At 35.5% G+C, this 20,416-nt stretch overlaps 1 pseudogene; it reads right to left on the reverse strand.

Annotated features, from left to right (window-relative positions):
- Nucleotides 1-3,224: 3,224 nt before the first annotated feature.
- The window catches only part of LOC111897983 (katanin p80 WD40 repeat-containing subunit B1 homolog KTN80.1-like), a 73,966-nt pseudogene continuing 56,774 nt past the window's right edge, over nt 3,225-20,416 (reverse strand).

A 20,416-nucleotide genomic window follows, 5' to 3' on the forward strand; every position in this document is an offset into this window, starting at 1 on the left:
GAATCTACCTGATACTGTCGTTAAACGGGGATTTTTGGTCGCACCCGATTAAACAGTCAAATTTTTGACTTGGTTGTAACTAAACATTTTTAAGGGCATTTTGTGGGTGTTTCTAATTTGTTTCAACCCTTACCAAGTCATTATGAAAGTCCCACATTAATTAACCAGTCCAAAATTTAACAGACAGTTAAATAAAACGAGGCTTATTAACGGAAAGGGGTTAAAAATGACGGAATAAATTTCGGGTTGTCACAGCTGTTTGTTTTTTTGAAGTCAAAATGTCTGCAGTCTGCAGACCACATCTACAAGCTTCTGCGGCAGAAGAGGTGGACCAAATGTCTGCAGTCTAAAATAAGAAGACTTTTTTTTAAACTTCTGTAGCTGTTGAAATAAAGTAATTTTTCAAACTTAATTTCATTTCATAAAGATTAAAAATGCATTTTCAGCAAAAAGAGAAAGAAAAAAAACGGGTGGTCTTTTTTTTTGGTTAAAATGAGGTCTGAAGACCTTTGCAGACAGTGGTCCATGTCTGCGCCAAGAAGACCTCGTGCAGACGTTTTTTGGTCTGCGCACTTCCAAAAAACAAACACTCTGCGAGGGCATATGTCTACGCAGCGCAGACAAAAGTGGTTGCACATCTCTTCACAAAGAAAACAAACAGCCCCTAGGTGATAGGGTATAACAACAAATCAAGTCGAGAAACACTTTCGTTTTCGGAAGATCGGGCGAAGAACAAGATGATAGTTTAGAGAGAACGGGGAGTAAACTTGAGGGTGGAAGTGGGAAATGAGGAGTTTGGGGAGTAAACTCATGCCTAAGGCATGAGTTCACGGCCACACAAGAGTTTACAGCCCAAACTCTAAAAGTTTGGCCGTGAACTCTTTATTAGGGTGCATTGGGTGGGTTTGCTACTTCAAGGCCCGAGACGGTACATCCTTTCCTTTGTTCGTTTGAAGAATAAATAATTATAACACTCACACGGACTTTTAAATTAGGTAACAATTATTAAAATGTAATTGACTTTTAATCGAAGCGATTGGCTTTAGAGTTTGTATGAATGAAAATTTCGGGTTATCACATCCCTTAAGCCTTATTTATAGCGAAACAATTTCCAAAATTTGTTACTTGCAAATTTATAAACTTGTTTCCTATAAATAGTATTGCCAACTTGCAACACTTAGCATAACAATTATGCTCCTAGTAGCATAGCAATTATTCCCCCAGTACCTTTGACGTGTACCCAAAAATCAACTAGACTTTTAGAAATCAATACTCTTGAATTTCTTACTAAAGTATACATTTCTGATACATGATGTTTCTATAAGTCTCCAACTAGACTTATCAAGCTTTTATACTTTTCATTAGATGGTATATGTGTGTGTGTTCAAACCCTTTTAGAACTTATAACCATATGTCCTGAAAGTTCAAACAATTCCTTGCCACCTCTCATAATTCAAACTATGTAAAGGGATGGCGTAATCATATTGAAAATTTGAGAATGCAATTATCACAACAACTAACCATAATGATATTTATTAGATCTTTAAAATGTACTAGGAAAGTGTTTCCTAATAATCATTTTTATAAATTAGAGCAAAATCTTTTGCCACCTAAATTTTAATGGTGTACATGTTCCCATCCATGTGAATCCTACAATCATAAGATAAGGTTTAGGATAAAATGAAATTCAAATTTAGCTTCCCTTTCATGGACTTAACTTGCTTAATCTTAATTTCTTGCCTTCTGGTAGCACAAGTGCCTACCAGTGCTTCCATGTTGTTAAGCAACTCATCCATATTGATCAATGCACTTTCATTGACCAACATGTTTTTCCTTTTGCAGTCAAATGAGAACCATAGAACTCATAAGCATTGTCAACCCAACTAGAAGGTGAACAAAAACAAAAATGTGTCAGCTTAACATGATAGGTTATTAACCTTAGGTCATGTGCTATTGATAACTAAAATTTATTCCCTATTGACTCTTGAAACTCTCAAGATCAATAAGACTCCCACTGCCCCCTTGACATATAAGTATTTCTCTCAAGGAACATTTCTCGATGAGCTAAAACAAATATTCAAAAGTTAGTTTAGATTCTCGACAAGAAACATTTCATAGAATTAGTCTTAGTTTATCATTTGTTTTAACCAAAACATCACAACTTCTAATTCCAAATGTGCTAGAGTAAGAAAACATTATTACTCCACATTTCATGAGGTTTTATAAACCTAATTAGTATGAAATAAGTTTCAAGATACCATATAACTCATATGCATTGCCAACTCAACTTAGAAGGTGTACAGAAACATGAATATGTCAATTTAACATGCCAGGTTATCAATTTCAGTTTGTGTGCTAGTGATAACTAAAAGGTTTATTCTTGATTGACTCTTGAAACTCTCTAGATCATTAAGACTCCCACTGAATTCTTGACATACATGTTTCTCTTTCAAGGAACATTTATTGATGAGCCAAAACAAATGTTCAAAAGCTAGTGTGGATTCCCAACAAGAAAACACTTCACCAAATTTGGTCTTAGTTTATCCTTTGTTTTAGCTGAAACATCACAACTACAAAATCCAAATGTACTAGAGTATGAAAACATTATTACTCCACATTTCATGAGGCGTGATAAACCTGCTTAGTATGAAATAAGCTTCAAGATACAATTTGTAATAACTAGACCAGGGCTATAATACTTGATTGGAAACGAAGTATGAGTCATCTCTTGATTGGACCATTTCAACAATATATGATTCCTCTTCTTAGTCAAAAAATTGCACTAAGATGTTCTTCGAGGATCAATTGAGATATAGTTCCACAATCAAGAAGATGATCTTAAAACGTGATACTAAAGTACTCACCTCTTCTTTCAAATTGGAGAAACCTTTATCTTTCTGCCTAACAGATTCTTCTTATTCATTCTACCACTCTTTGAAAAAAAACCCTTTTCAAAATGTTAGAATTATGCTTAACCTTATTTACTGAATCACTAGTAAATCATAACGAATAGAGTTTTCATCCTTTGTGGTAGATTTGAGTCGTCCATATCAATGTGTACTAGGTCCATTAGCCCTTCACTTTGACTCACATAAACATGTGATCAACGAATTAGTCATAATCTTCCAACGATCAAGATTCCCATACATTACACAATTCAAATTGCATGACTCCAAGTTTCTATCCAATTGAACCTTGGGCGATGAAAATTCTTTATCACTTAGTTAATTTATGACATTACCACAAGCGATCAAATCCCAATTAACATTGCTAATAATAGAACTGTAACCAACGCTATCATAAATGCCATTGTAAGGAAATATAAAGTAAACTAACTATATAAACCAAAATTTCACTTTTATTGATAATAAACGAAAAATTGGAACTTGTCCTCACAATCCAAAAATGAAAACTAGTTTTTTAGACATCTCCTAAGCAATCTATTAAATTATACTAACTCCTTATTAGCAGCTCCAAATTCTGATCATCGAACCATATGACCGAAATCCATCTCTCACGATCAGAATTAGCTCATTCTTCTTCAGCTCCCTTCTTTCTCTTAGATCTTGCAATATCATCAAAATGTGATCATAACACCATGTATTAAGAGTCTATGAACAGGAACTTATTTAAATAATGGAGTTAGATAATGGATGTACCTAAAGTAGAGTCACACGACTTGACTTTACCATCTCTAAGATCTTTTAGGTAGTCTGGGCAGCTTTGCAACCAATATCTCTTCAATTGGCCATAGAAACATATGGACTCTTTAGGATCAACACATGGAACTATCTCAAAACTAGCCTTTCTCTTTACCATATGATCAAACAGTTTGACCTTGGTCGATCCCTTTCCATTGGGAAGAGAAATCTTTTACTGGACCACCATTGTCACCATTGTCATTGTCCATGGAAACTTTGGAATTAGATCCTTCAAACACTTTTGCATCACTTGTGATCTTAAGCATTTTTGCTTCAATAACAATAAACATATGTGTCAGATCAATTAGGGTCACGTCATGGATTCTCATATAAAAGCTCTTAATGAACTGACTATATGACTCTGGAAGCGAAAGGAGAACCAAATTAATGGCTTGATCCCTTGGAATAACAACACCCATTATATCCAATTTGTTGATGTACAATTTCATTTCCAAAACATGCATACACACATAATTTCCATCTCGATGCTTGCATGCCAATATAGCTTGAGTAGTTTTGTATCTTTCAACTCGTAACATGGGGAGATTTACTGGAGGAGGAGGAGGTAGAGTTGGAGAAGCATGATATCCATTTCCACCATTGCTCGAAGAAGGGAACATACTTTCACCTTGATCAGAATATGGAAGATCATCTTCAGATGGTAGATGAAAACCATTTCAAAAGAATTAGGAGGACCATTATTGTCTTGACTTGACATCTATAAACGAAGAAAAGAATTCAAGTTAGTTGATTTTAATCATTAATTATTAACCCATAAAACTAAATTAAGGGTAGGATCCATATTTTCGATTCGAACTTTGAAGATGGATGTCGTAATCAAATTCAAATCTATTTTAGGTAGGTAATGCTTTTACCAATTTCAATCTTATGAAACTCCTAGATCTTTTGAGATTCATTAATTCAATCAATGGCATGTTTAATCTCAGTTATGCTCTCACTTTTGTGACTGAGATGCCGAGGATTACAAATGAGATGTGAATAACCATGCAAATTAACTTGGTACTCTCGATGTCATTTATCATCTTGTTTTAATGTACTAAATAACCACACACGCTCTATTAATCAATGCTAATTTTCGAGACACCCATTACCACCCTTTATTAGTCCCCCATTAGTGTGTTAGTTAAGCACACACGCTCCACTAACGACATATAAAGTGTAATGTGCAATTTCATGGATTAGCGTACAAATTCACATTTTTCCTAAAGTAACTAAGAGTGATATTTTAAAAAAAAATAGTTTAGTTACTTTTAATCACATTATACTTGTGAATGGGAATTAACTGTTCTATCAAACCCGTTCGCCTAACGACCCTCCACTATACAAGAGAGCGGTGGGTTAGAATGGATACCCAATAACGGTCATTTTACAGGCCTCATTCTTAAACCCCCCCTTATATTATGGCTTCGTGAATGAGTCGTACTAGTGGTTCGAATGACTTTTCTTATACATATAATATATATTAAACTTTTAATTATAAACACATAGCATAAGGTGTATTTTAAAATATTTTAAAATAACAAGGGTTTAATCTTTTAATAAATTAAATTTTTAATTTATTTAAATTTAAACCATTTTATGGATTTATTGATTATCTTTTAATTAATCACTTAATTAAATTAATAATAAGACCCGCAAGGATGTATTCTAAACTTTTCAAAAATACTAGGGTTTATGTTTTAAATTTTGTAAATTAAGAATTAATTTTATTTAAAAATAAACCAATCATGAATTCAAGATAAGGATATCTAATCACTTAGATAATTATTTAGTTTTACTTATTTAAAACATTATTTAAGGTAATTATCCTAATCAATTAATGAGACGAGCAAAAAAATACGAGTTTTATGGACCTGACAGCCCATCATGTCGTGATAAACAATTACCACGCCGTGGTCGAGCAAACATTGAAGGTCACTACATCGTGGTGTCGGAACAGAATGACGATTCTGTTTTGATACTCCTTGTTCAAGTTTGACCATTGTGTCAATTCAGTAGGAAACTAAACCAACGCTTTGATACCACTAATGGGTATTATGCAAAACATATAAGTCTTATGTGTGCATGCAACCCTAAAAATTGATCTATGTTTTCTCTAATTGAACACACAACTTCAACAACAAAAAGAAACCCTAGAACACTAGCTTATAATAAAAAGTAAAAATAGGGTTAGAAGAAACATACCTTTAAGAATGTCATTGGAAACAATCATGAATCCTTACTTGAAAACCTTTGGTAGCAAGTGCCACAAGTGTCGCGCCTCTAATGGTTCACAGCTAAACCCTAGAAACTAGGGGACTTGAAGAGAGAGAGAGAGAGAGAGAGAGAGGGAGGGAGGAGAATAGAAGCAAAAATCACAATTTCCTCTAAGAAATAAGGCAAGGATGAAATTAAACCAAAATAGGGGTTTATATAGGTGTTAGGAAGGTATTGGATAAGACACGTATCTCCAAGATAACCCTAATCCCTTAACTTCCTCCCTAAGGCATCCAAGGCACCCTTAGAGCCCAAGGAAATCCAAGAAGGCTTCTAGATTTCGTCCCCCCCCCCCCCCCCATCCACCCACATGGAAGATTCTAGAATTGCTCAATGTTCAACTATTAAACAGTATCACCTTTAGTCCTCCCACTTTTAATTAGTCTCGTTAATCCCAAAATTATTTCTAATTATTTTCTCATTAATTATTATTTAAATAATATTATTTCAAATTAATATATTATTCTCATAATATATTAACAAATCATTTATATTGATTTATAATTAATTTATTAATCATAAATTAATAAATCATTATCTCTCTCCAAAAGCTATCATATTCAATTGAAAGGTTTGAAGGCAACCCTAAAGGACTGTGCTACCATCAATTCAAGTTTATACAAATTATAGTTATGGGATTAGACACCTAATCCAACAACAAGAATATCAAAATTTGAGCAACAACACCACTATGGTGCAACAGGAGCATTCATGGCGCAAGAGCATACCTCATGGCACAAGAAGAGTACCCCATGACATAAGAGGGATCCGCATGGTGCAAGATGAACCCCTCATGACGCAAGAGTGAGCATTATGGAACAAGAAGGAATGTCATGGTGTAAAAGCATCCTTCTTAGCCCATCCATTTGACATATGGTGCAACAAGATCCCCCTGTTGCTCCATATCACTCCCAATCGCTCTTCCAAGTGCTCCAAACCCCCTTCTACGTGATCCGTTCATGTGGGACTTGATCCATACCTTTGTTAGATGATCTATTCCTTTCTTAGATGATTCGTTCATTTCTTACATGCTCCATTATGAACTAAGTTCTCCATGTTGGACAAGACTTCATACCCAAAACTTACGGTCCTATCCATCTTGTGTGGATTTTGAAACATTTAAGGTTTTCCTTATGTTTTGTTGTAACACCCGTGTTCCTAGGCTAAGCATTAAGGATGATGTAATATTCTAGGTCAACCATTGTAACTCGTTTTAAAGTAATAAAGATGAATTACTTTAATATTATGTGAATTATGTGCTTTTGTGAGCTTATTACTTGTTTATAATAATATAATAAATAAATGATAAAAATAAGCATCAAAATTAAAGTGTGATATAAACCCAATATATATACATAAAGATGTAGTGGTCGAAACAAAGATTTCGGGTATATAAAGAGCGCCGAAATCCGAGTTATAAAGAAGTTTTACGGCCTGTCGAAGTTTTACGGCAAAACCGGCACGGCACCGAGAAACGTAAATAGTGAATTTACGATACAAGACTTTTTAGCCTTAGAAATCTAAAAAAAAGTTGTAGTATACGTTAAACCGATAGCGTGCATAAAAAGAACGCCCAAATCTGACTTCGTATGAGGAAGTTATGATTTTTCGAAGTTTCGGATCAACAGTGCACAACCCGAAACTCGAATTTTAGATCGAGCAATTTTTGGCCAACGTGGCCTAAATGAGAATTTAAGATCTAATTAATAGGAGCACAAGGATAAAAATACAGACGAAAACGGAGCCCATATATAGAAGTTATGAATTTTACGCGGTCATTTAACAATATAATCTCCTCCTACTATTAAATTTAATATCGGTCGAGAATTAGCCGATGGAGTCAAAAGTAAATTTGTAGATCTTGTTTTTACCTACGCGTGGATATAAAGAATGTGGAAAACGGACCTTGTATGCAAAAGTTACGAGGTTTAGAAGTAAGCAGGGTGCTGCTGCAAAAGGGGTGACCTGGCACAATGTAGGCCACCCACGTTTTGCCACTAGAATGGTCACACCTGGCCATGGACTCGACGAGTTGGGTTTCCAGGCAGCCTATAAATAGATATGCGGAGGCAGCTCGTCTCTCACACCTTCAACCCACTTCTTTCTTTCTCTAAACAATCCCTAACACCCCCCCCCCCCCCCAAAAAAAAAAAGCCTAGGAAAACCTCCTAGCACTAGAAGAAAGCCTCAGAGAGCCCGTAGTCTTCAAGAAAAAGAGTTTTTTGGTTTGAAACTATGCCCGCACAGAGCTCGGTTTTCAAGCAAACTTCCCGGTTTCGTCAAAGAAGATTATTTTAAGAAGCAAAGTGTTTTCCGAATCACTCCTTATTTGGTGAGTATATAGTCACTTTCATCTTACACATAGATATGAAGTATTTTATATAAATTATGTACTATGTGTGTGTGTGTGTGTATATATATATATATATATATATATATATATATATATATATATATATGTTATTTGTTTACCTGAGATGTTTGCTGGATAAAAGATCTATACTTCTTTCTTTCAGATCTGAAACTTTTTCCTTCAAATCTACACTTTCTCATCTCAGATCTAAACTTTTTCTTCAGATCTAAACTGTATACTTTGAGATCTATGTTGGATGAAAGATCTGAACTTCTCTCTTTCAGATCTGAACTTTTTCTTCAAGTCTAGATCGTATATGTATTTTATGCTTTGAAAGTTATGTTGGATGAAAGATGTAAACATTAATTTTGTGATCTAGATTGTATAAATCACTACTAGAAACACAGTCTTTAAAGACACGCAATACGTGTCGTAAAACGCTCAGACGACACGCAAATGCGTGTCAAGGAAGGCCATGTCATAACAAGAGACGACATGCTTTTGCGCGTCATCTATTTACGACGCGCATTTATGACACGCACTTACGACGTGCATTTATGACACGCAATGAGTATCAAGGAAGGCCCTGTCATAAAGGAAGACGACACGCATTTCCGTGTCGTAACCTTACGACACACGTGTTTATGACACACAATGCATATCAAGGAAGCCCCTGTCAAGAAAGGCCATGTTATAAATGAAGATGACACACATTTTTGCGCATCGTAATTTTAAATGTATAAAATAATATATTATTTGTAGATTTACTAATTTTCAAAGTAAATTTGCATTTAATGTCTCATAACAAAAAATAAAATACCATATACAAAAAATACAATCCATTGCATAAAATTTAATGTCATACAAATAATCGATCCATGGAAAAATAAAACAAATCAATAGAAGTTGTTTTCTCCCTATGCATGATTATCACATAGTAAATAACAAACTTTATTTCATATTCATACATATGATTACATTATTCATTAAAAAACATATACCAACATCTTCGCCTAAAATTTTATTACATGATGCAAGTTGGCCACTTCATTGATGGATCACCAAGAGGAAGACCAACAACTGCCCTAAAATGTTCCATGATGTGCCCATACTCATGTCGTGTAACTTTAAACATTTAATAAAGTAAAATACCTCCTAAAATAAAATTTCACAAGAAACAACATCATAATGAGAAATTACTAACATGAATGGAAGAAGTACACTATGAATTTGTTTTTCCAAGAGTGGCATGGACGATCAGGTGCTACAAGTTTGTCCAAGCTGCCAAACAAAGACTGCATGCAAACTAAAACATACATACACTATAAATTTAATTACCATATAGATAGAAACTTGGGAGTATTTATATTAGGTCATATCCTAAGAAGGATCATAAAAAAGTGATATGCTTAAACAATCCTTAATTTTTTTCCAGAGTGTGGTAGTTGGTTATTAACATGGAAGGCCCATGATTATCCTACACCAAGAAAATTTGATCTTGTTTACATTTGAAGAAAAAAGAAGGAAAACAAAAAAGACTACATATGCACCTATTGGCAAAAGCCCAACAATTACCATACAAATTTCCAGCAACAACCATCTGAATCTTGCATAAATAAAACAAAAAGGAAATTAATTTAGAAAAAAGAAAGCACCCTAAATTTTTAAACCACGTGCTATGTTCATTTCATTTGATTAATAATAATACTGAAAATTAACAGGTACCTGAAGTTTTTTGTAAGGCGAGATTGAAGAGTACTTAAAAATAACTCATGATCGATCATCAAATCTTCAGTATCATAATTCTTAGAGTTACACATCAAACCTCTTCCTGTGGTTTGTGGATTATCTTCCTACCAGTTGTTAAACCTCAAAAGTAAATCTATTTATTTTAATATTTATATAATCTATAGGATTATCTTACCAACAAGGGAGAAAATTTAGGTTTCTCAATTGTCATTTGTGTAGTAGAAGTAATTTGCCTTGGTACAGTTGGCAGAGGTGAGGTTCTTGTTCTAATTCTAGTTCTTTCAAGTATCACTTGATAAGAAGCTCTACATCTTCGTGCAACAGCCATGGGAGGTGACCTAACTTTTTCTGATATTACCCTTTGGGAAGCAACAAGTCTTCTCTAAACTGATAATGCCTTAGCTTTAAGGGAAGTCTTAAGTGTCACAGGTGACAATTTAGCTTCTGATACTGATAAAGACGCCATATCATTATTAGGTGTCTTTATTGGTGATGTGGCAGTTTCAGTTATTTCACATGATACCACATTGACAGGTGGTTTTTGTATAGTGTCACCATTTACATACATGTTATCTATATTAGGTTTTTTAGATTCATCGGTACCCAACTTTTCTTTTTTCTCAAATTTCTCAACAAGATTCTGAGTCTTTCCATTTGAAACTGCAACACATTTAACAGGTGTCGACCTTTTGTTGGAGGAATCAACAGATACCTCATGGTTAGATGAAAATTTAGAGTTAGGTGTTTTCTCCTCTGAAGAATCAATCACCACATCATTAGTAAAAAGCCTTCTCTGGATATTTGTATTTGATCCATCTTTCCTAGAAACAACAGGAGCCATGCCTGCAGGTTTACTTCAAACAGTGAGTGTCACAGTTACAGTAACAGTAAGATAAAATAGGTAAGAGATTAAAATAATTGAGATAACAAAACAACTTACTATCTACATATATATTCTTGATATCTTTTGTGTCATTATCTAAAGGTATAAATGACATTCTTAAAGTCTTAATTCTCTCTATAAGACTTTCCTGGAGATTAGTCTTTGGATCCACATGAGCTTTTTCCATGGCTATCATGTTATCTGCATATGGTTCAATATACTTCACAAACAGAAAGGTATACAAGTAAATAATAAATAATGTGAAATTATTTAAATTATGGAAGGATAAAGAATTAAAGATAGTTACTGAAACATCTGCTGCCCAAACTCCAATAGAGTTTTGATAATATGAGCACCCTAAAAGCTCCCCATCATCAATACAAAGGTCACCCAATGTTAACCATCCTATATCAATAGCATCATGAAAAAATATTGGCTCCCATGAATACACCTTAAAAAAGAATCAGAGTGAGAATTATAGTTTCCAAAATCCAAACTATAAAAACTAATGTAAAAAAGAAGAAAAAAGTTAGAACCTTTAAACTATTGTCTAATCCACAAAAGAGTGTTCTTCCATCTGGATGAAATGCAACTGATCGTACCCCTGTAGCATGTGTAAAATCAATAAACAAGTTATAAAAGAAAGATCATGGGCCCACATTGATACATAGAAGTTTCTAGAAGTATACCTCGGCCCGAGTTGTTCGAATCAATTCAAAGGTTTCCAAATCCCAAAATTTCACAGTTCTATCTGATGAACTTGAATTAATACATGCATCATCAAGAAAAACATAAAAAAACTGAAAGAAAATAGAAGCCGTTGTTGGATGGATACAAACCTGTTGCTAGAAGAAACTCAATAGGATGGAAATCCATTGATTTAATGTGGCCTTCATGTAACTTGAACTCATGCAAAAGCTTTCAGCAGTCAAGTCCCATATCTTTACAACATTATCAAGTCCTCCAGACACCACCCATCTTCCATCAGGGGTAAATCTGATTGTACTGATTGCTCGTTTATGACCCTTATATGTATGAACGCATCCTTTCTTTCGAATATCCCATATCTTCAAATTAGTATCCATGGATCCAGATGCAAGAAACTCACCAAAAGGATGGAATTCCAAGGCAGTGCAGTAGGATCGGTGTCCATTAAGAGTTCTAAACACTGCATTTAAAGAAAAAGAATTAGGCATCGAATAAAAAAAAGTACTACAGAGACGTAAGTTGATTACATAAAAAGTCATAAATACCCTTTGTCTCTTCTAACTCCCAGAGCTTTACCACGCTACAAGAAGCTCTAGCAACCACCAACACTTGGGTTGAATCAAAAGTTACAGATTCTATAGGGCTCGTGTGGCCACTTCAACTCTTCACCAACAAAAAAGATATAATAGTTTAGAATCATTTGTACATTTTCTTCAATTTATTCTAATTTTAGAAACAAAAAGATGAAGTTTGGGTATTGAGAGTATATATGTCTCTTTTTTTGGTAATGAGGATAGATAATCTCCATCCGAGCCAACTTTGTTTGACCAAAAGGGAAACCCGGGCCCACACAAATACCTCGGGATCCATCCCCTTAGGACAAGGCTGGTGGCTATCAACAAGCTTGCCCTATAGAATCTCTTTGGTATTCTCAAACGAAATCTCAATAAGCTTGCCTTCATCTAGTTCAATAAACCCGCAAGAGATATGAATCGCTTTTGGAATCAGTTTCCATTTGTAAGAGGAGTATGAGAGAAGGAAGACAATAGGGAAATTGATGTGGTGTGTTTTGGGGAAAGGGTGGTTAGACATCAGAAACTCGAAGAGAAGAAAAGATAAGGGTAAAACCATATTTAGGGTTTTTTCGATTTGGGGTGTGAAGAATGCCTGAGCCATCACCACCAAAAACCCTAGCACGTACTAACTCGATAGAAAAATGAGAGAATCGGCATTATAGAAGAAAATAAAAGGCCTCCTGCTACCTACTAAGAAGGAGAATCAATCTTTGCATTCCATACTTCATAGTGATAACTCATGGAATTCATAGAGTTTCATTAAGTCAACCCATGGAAAAGAGAAAAATAGAAACGAAGAACAAGTCAGGGTTTTTTAATTTTTGGGATTTCGTTTCCCGCTTAGCTATTAAAAGTTAAAAAATGCACGTTCCATTAAAAATTATAAAGCGACATCCTTAGACAACCCACATTTTATTATAGGTGCCCTCCGTGTTTTTTTTTGGACACTAATTTAAGGGCACGCAATAATGTGTGACATAAATCCTTCAATTTTTTGAAGAGGTGACACTTTTTTAATGTCACATGCTTTTATGTAACATAAAACAATGAGTGCCGTGGTTTGCGCGTCGTAAAAGGCTGTTTTTTTAGTAGTGAATATTTTATGCTTTGAAAGTTATGCTAGATGAAATATGTAAACATTGTTTTTCAGATCTGGACTGTGTATGTATTTTATATCTACAAATATGTTGGGTAGAACAATGGGTAGATGAAATAGATGACGTGTGTTATAATGATGAGAGGCCTCGATGTTTACGATGTTTAAGATGATCCAGTCATCTAGCGGAGTATAGATGATGACCATAGACTTTTCTAGGCAGTCCAGTGGAATGCTAGCAAGCTCGCAACCTATAGCTGTTTTTGAAGAAGTACTCCACCCCCCCCCCCCAATGGTTGCCTTTTTGTGACATGTATTGCTGAGGGATCCCCTAAGCAGTGTCGTCACCCCGAAGAAGAGTCCTTAGGCTAGGTCCCTTTTATTAGATGCTTTAGAGACGAAAAGTGAGGACAAGGGGAACGGGTAATCGGGTTAATGATTTGATGAAAATAATAATAAACTTATTTATTGTGGGTTGAAAACCCTATATGCTCACCAGGCTCCCCCAACCTGACCCACTCAGTTTTCTTGTATTACAGGTAGTGGCAAAAGCATAATTAGATGACTTGACGAGAGATTATGGATTTTAGGCCATTAATAAATAAATGGGATATTGTAAGGCCTATGTTGTTTTGAGGCCAGATAGTATTTTGTGGCCTATAATGTTTTTGCTTATGATCTGTATCGACGATTGATATCCTGAGTTTTTGTAATGTAATGACAATACATTTCTTTAAGAAATTCTTTGATAAATTTTTATCATATTTTGTTTTGGGAACAAATTCCGCAATACTTTTCTTAAGAACTTACTCTGATTTTTATTAAAAAACATAAATGAAATCGGTCTTTTATGGCCGTAAAAATGGGGATGTCACAGTTGGTATCATAGCATTAGTTTAAGCAAATTAGGAATTTGTAGGATTTCTAGACTTAAACTTAGAATGCTAAGCGATGACCGTGAGATGAGTGTCTTCCATATTTTAGACACAAGCACTAGTCTATTTTAGGAAAGATGCCTAAAATGCTTTTATGTGCTAAATGCTTTATGCTTTCAATATGCGTTATTATTTGTTCGGATCTATGGTCTGCTGCCGACGGGATTTGGAAACCTTATTCGTTTAGGATTCTAAGCGTTTGAATACGATATTAGAACTAGCATGTAACGTTTCGGAGTGATAAGGAGAATTTAAACGTCTATTGTGAATAAAGATCTAAATTCACCTAATTTGGTGTATAGATCAAAATGGCAAGAACCCGAAGTGGAGTTGGAGATGCAAATGGAAACAGGAATCAGTGACCTCAACCCCAAGCGATTGAGCAAGTGCCAATCGTAAAAGCTGCACCTGAGCCAGTCACTATGGCTGGAGTACAAGCCATGATTCGGGAAATGATGGTTGAACAAAGGGAAGAGATGAGACAATTGTTGCTGAATAACAAAAATGAACCTTCGATGCCTGTTGACAGCCAGAACTTAATGACGGATAGTCGGAGGAAGGAAATTACAGCCGCACTGTCAGTCAATTGGAACCCCTAGTGAACAGGAGGAATAACCATGATGAAGGAGTCGAGAGGAACGAATATAAGTATAAGGACTTCATAACTTATAAGCCATCAACTTTCACAGGGAAGGAGGATCAATTTGGAGTCATGGACTGCATAGCGGAGATTGAATTGGCTTTCATAACATGTGGTTGCAAAGGCAAGCTGCAAACCACATTTGCAGTGCGTCAGTTCAGAGGTGGCGCTGTTCATTGGTGGAACACTCTAGGGAAGACCCTAAGCCCCAATGAGCCACTACAGCTAACTTGGGCAGATTTTTTGGTACACTTCAAGTGCAAGTACTACTCAGCCTGAAATCTGCTAGAGCTAGAGAACCAATTCCTGACATTGAAGAAGGGAAACCTGTCCATTGATGAATACACCAATGCCTTCACTGAAAAAATGGAGTTTGCTTTGCGCATCGTTCCAGACGAGATGACGAAAGTTGATAAGTATGCAAAGGGACTTCCATAGGAGTACGATGTGCCAGTCCACCAGGCACCTACTCTGGAGGCAGCTATCTGGACTGCCAAGTCTGTTGAGGACATGATCAAGGGAAGAGCCTCCAGCAAGGTTGAGGTTGGCAAAAAGAGGAAATTGATGGGTCGTCAAAATCTAACAAGAAGAACAAGTCTGGTTCAAAGAAATCTGGAGGAGGAGGAAACGAAACAAAGTGGTTCGAAAAGTGTAAAAAGAAACACTCGAGGAAATGTAGCGACGAGGTGACTTGCTACAAATGTGGAAGGACAGGGCATTACGCCAACAAGTGCACATCCAAAAAGAGGATGTGTTATGGATGCAATGAAGAGGGCACATTGCTAAGGATTGCATGAAGAAGAAGGAGGAGGCAAGGCCCAATCTCCCACTGAAGCCAAAAGCCAGAGCTTTCCAGATGACCCTGGAAGTCGCGAAGGAAGCAACAGACGTTGCTTCAGGTACCTTTCTTGTAAATGGATTGCCTGTCAATATATTTTTTGATTATGGAGGAAATTACTCCTTTATATCACATAAATTTAGTGAAAGACTAGCATTTCCTATAGAAAAACATGATGATGCTCTAGTTGTAGAAGTTGTCAGTGGCAAATTCATACCTGTTAGCGATTCCATTAGGAATATAGTTATCGACTTAAATGGAAACGAATTCCACGAGGATCTGTTACCTATTGAGCTGAATGGTTTCGATATCGTATTGGGAATGGATTGGTTAGCACAAATGATACTGAGATACTATGCAATAAGAAGATATTAAAAGTGAACCCACCTTGGAAAGAGTCATTTGTGGTCTTCGGGGACAAACATAGAGTGAATTCTGAAATCATTTTTCTAATGAAAGACAAAAAAAATGTTTGTCTAAAGGATGCACATCATACTTGGCATTTGTGATAGATGCTAAGAAAGAGAAGAAGGAGATGAAGGAGCTTATGACGCAACTTTAGGAGTTATTGGACAACGGTTTCATTAGACCTAGTTCATCACCTTGGGGAGCTCCGGTGTTATTCGTGAAGAAGAAAGATGGAAGCATGAGGATGTGCATAGATTAAAGAGAACTGAACAAGGGAATGGTGAAGAACAAGTACCCATTGCCGAGGATTGATGACATTTTCATTCAACTGCAAGGTTCAAGTTATTTCTCCAAGATCGATCTTAGGTTAGGATATCATCAGATGAAGGTGCGAGAACAAGATATTGAGAAAATCGCGTTCAGAACAAGATATGGGCATTATGAATTCTTGGTTATGTCGTTTGGACTGACCAATGCTTCAGCAGCATTCATGGATTTGATGAACAGGGTTTGTAAACCATTCCTCGATAAATCTGTGATAGTGTTCATAGATGAAATTATGGTTTACTCAAAAAGCGAGCAGGGGCATGGCAAGCACCTGCGAGAAGTGATAGAAGTTTTGAAGAATGAGAAGTTGTACGCAAAGTTCTCCAAATGTGAGTTTTGGATTCGAGAAGTCCAATTCTTGGGTCATATGGTTAACCAAGAAGGGATCATGGTTGACCAAGCGAAGATTGAAGCTGTGATGAAGTGGGAAAAACTAAAGAGTCCTACGGAGATCCGAAGCTTTCTGGGATTAGCCGGATATTACCGAAGGTTTATCCAAGGCTTTTCTTCAATAGTAGCTCCATTGACAGCTTTGACCCATAAAGGAGCTACTTATACTTGGAGCGAGAAGCACGAAGAAGCATTCGAGAAGTTAAAGAAGTATTTGTGTGAAGCACTGATTCTTTCTCTGGCTAACGGAGTTGAAGACTTCGCAGTTTATAGTGATGCATCTGGAATTGGGTTAGGTTGCGTTCTGACCCAAAGGGATATGGTGATAGCATATGCATCGAGACAATTGAAAGAACACGAAAAGAACTACCCCACTCATGATTTGGAGTTGGCAGCGGTAGTATTTCCACTAAAGATATGGAGGCATTATCTTTACGGCACGAAGTGCAAGCTTTTCACTGATCATAAGAGTCTTCAGTATCTCTTGATAAAAAAGAGTTGAATATAAGGCAATGACGTTGGCTAGAGATTCTTAAGGATTATGATTGTGAGATACTCTACCACCCTGGTAAACCAAATGTCGTAGATAATGCTCTAAGCAGAAAAGTGAACTTGGAAAAAAAAGGCCAAGAGCGTTGATAATAGAGGTTGTCTCGACTATTGTGGAAAGTATTAAGAAAGCTCAGGAAGAAGCTTCAGAGAAAAATGACCGAAAGGAGGAACGTTTGGGCAAAACGTTAGTGTTCGGTACAAACAGTCAAGGATTAAAGGTATTCCAAGATAGGATTTGGGTACCTAAAACGGGAGGAATGAGAGATCTTCTGATGGAAGAAGCTCACAAGACCATGAACTCGATTCATCTCGGCATCACAAAAATGTATAAGGATCTGAAAGCCTATTACTGGTGGCCGACGATGAAGCTCGATGTTGCGAAGTGTGACACCAGTCAAATTTTGGTCAAAAATAAATTGATCAATAATCGTAATTGGGATTAACCAAGTGGTATAGATTGTAACAAGGTTTCCAAAGATATAAAGAACACTGAAATCCGAGTTATAACGAAGGTTTCCGTATGCTTTCAAGAATTACCAAATACATCCAAAATGACTTAAAGCCATGTTAAATCTTTAAAGTCATGTAAACTCCGTTAAATTCTTTGAAAAATGTTTTATAAACTATTTCAAATTATAAATGCCAAAAATCAAGTTTATATATGTATAATTATATAAATAAGATTTGAAGGGCTTAGGACTAATGAATTATCTTATTTCCTTTTCCTTGTTTGGATGTGGAGTTAAGGTTGTGTTATTTGTCCGAAGGTCGTTTTCTTCTTAATTATATATATGTATTATACATATATGAGTACAAAATGTTACTCCTTTTGGTATCACCACCTTTGTATCGGGCTGAGCAAATGTGTTCATCCATGAGAAATCATGCTAATTAGATTAGAGCATATAAATTATAATTGGTATAATTTATGATTCAAAACTAAATATACAAGTACGATTCACGACTGTATACTTTCCAAGGAAATTACCAACAATTCATTTATTTATACCAAGATATGTATAATGCCTTTAATATACGAATAACATATTAAAGAAGTAAAGGTACATCATACCGGGTTTGCATTAACAAAGGTACGATACAAAGTCCCAGGGTTAGAAATCACGAGGTAATAATACATCATACCGGGTTTGCATTAACAAAGGTACGATACAGAGTAGCAGGGTTAGCAATCATGGGGTAATAATACATCGTAAATCTCGTTGAAACAATAAATTTGTGAGACCCTTCACGGTGTACTTATCTAAGTACGACTTTAAGTCCTGACCTATTAACCAAAATCTCTTGTAGGGAGAGCGTGAATTTGTGTATAGATCTATATGGGACTGACAATCCCGCACCTCTACTGTTCGCTACAGTTTGGCCGGCAGGCCTAGGGTGTCAGATATCATTCCATTCCGACGCCTGAAGAACGTCACCGCAGGCATATCAGTCATATTAGTATGGTTTATAGAACTCACAAGGATAAAACAATGAGTGAATTACTAAGTAATATGCTTCTCTTAAAACAGTAAGAAAAGATAATTACATCCCGACCAAATATACCTTCTGTAGTTTTTACTTACAGTAAAAGCTACATATCATGAAATCAAGTATGGTAAATATACTTGTACTTCTATTTTTTAACATTTAAAACCACAAGGCAGTATTATGGATAATATAATATTTTCCAGGATTAATACTAAGGTTTTTACCATAGAACATATATAACTAAGAATACTTTTACAAATGAAACAGTTTATGGAATTAAACCACTCTTTCAAAAGAAACGGTTATGGGATTTAACCACTTATACAAAGGAAACGGTTTATGGGATTTAACCACTTACACAAAGGAAACGGTTTATGGGATTAAACCACTTTTACAAATGGAACGGTTTATGGGATTAAACCAATTTTACAAATGGAACGATTATGGGATTAAACCACTTTTACAAATGGAACGGTTATGGGATTAAACCACTTTTACAAATGAAACGGGTTATGGAATTAAACCACTTATCAAATGAAACTTAGTCATTCAATCTCTGTAAACTAGTATAACATAAAAGACCTTTAGTGGTTAATTCTATAAGTCCTTAGTTATTACATCAGAGTTATATATAAGTAATATCCGATTGACAGTGAAATGTGTGACTTCCGCCTTACTTCCTGTTCCTTGTTTGGTTGTGGGCTTAGGGCAGATACACCCATTTCACTGTCAGTTCGATATTAGGTTATACATAATTAATATAAACTAAGTAATTACAGAGGGAAACTATTGAGGTTATCAGTTTATCACCTCAGGAAATATAGGATTTTCTGGAAGAACCAGTGAACTTTTCCAAAGAACCTAGAGTATAGTTTACAGAACTAAAATACTTATGAACTCACCAGCTTAAATGCTGATCTACTCTTTTCAAATAACTTGTATTCTCAGGAATCCAGTAGACAGGTACACACCCGAAGCTCTTGAGAAGACTACCTAGTACCGTGTCGCGACTCTTGTCTTCTACTATACCTACTTTGGTGTTTGAATATGTAATGTTTAAACACTTATGTAAAACTTATACTTATTAATGAAATGGTTGTTTGTACTTGGATTACTATATTGCATGTGTTGTGATACTTACATGAAGTCCTCCGCCCTCGAACGTTTTCGCCGTTCTGGTTTGGGGGTGTGACAGATTGGTATCAGAGCATTGTTTATAGTGAACTCAGTATATCAGTCATAAAAGATATACAACTATAAACCCATTGGGATAAAAACACTCTGACCAAGAGTTATACTTTAAAAATATAACAATATTTTATAAAAGTATAAGTACATGCAGAATATATATACGAGAATGAGTATCACAAGAGGAACAAAACAAAAGTATTTGGATGTTGAACATTACAGTTAAACCTAGACAGTTATGTAATCATATATGGGATCAATATAGCTTGATCAACTATATTCATTTGAGATATGACCAACATGTGTTT

Source organism: Lactuca sativa, chromosome 9, assembly GCF_002870075.4.
Source record: "Lactuca sativa cultivar Salinas chromosome 9, Lsat_Salinas_v11, whole genome shotgun sequence".
NCBI classification, from domain to species: Eukaryota; Viridiplantae; Streptophyta; class Magnoliopsida; order Asterales; family Asteraceae; genus Lactuca; species Lactuca sativa.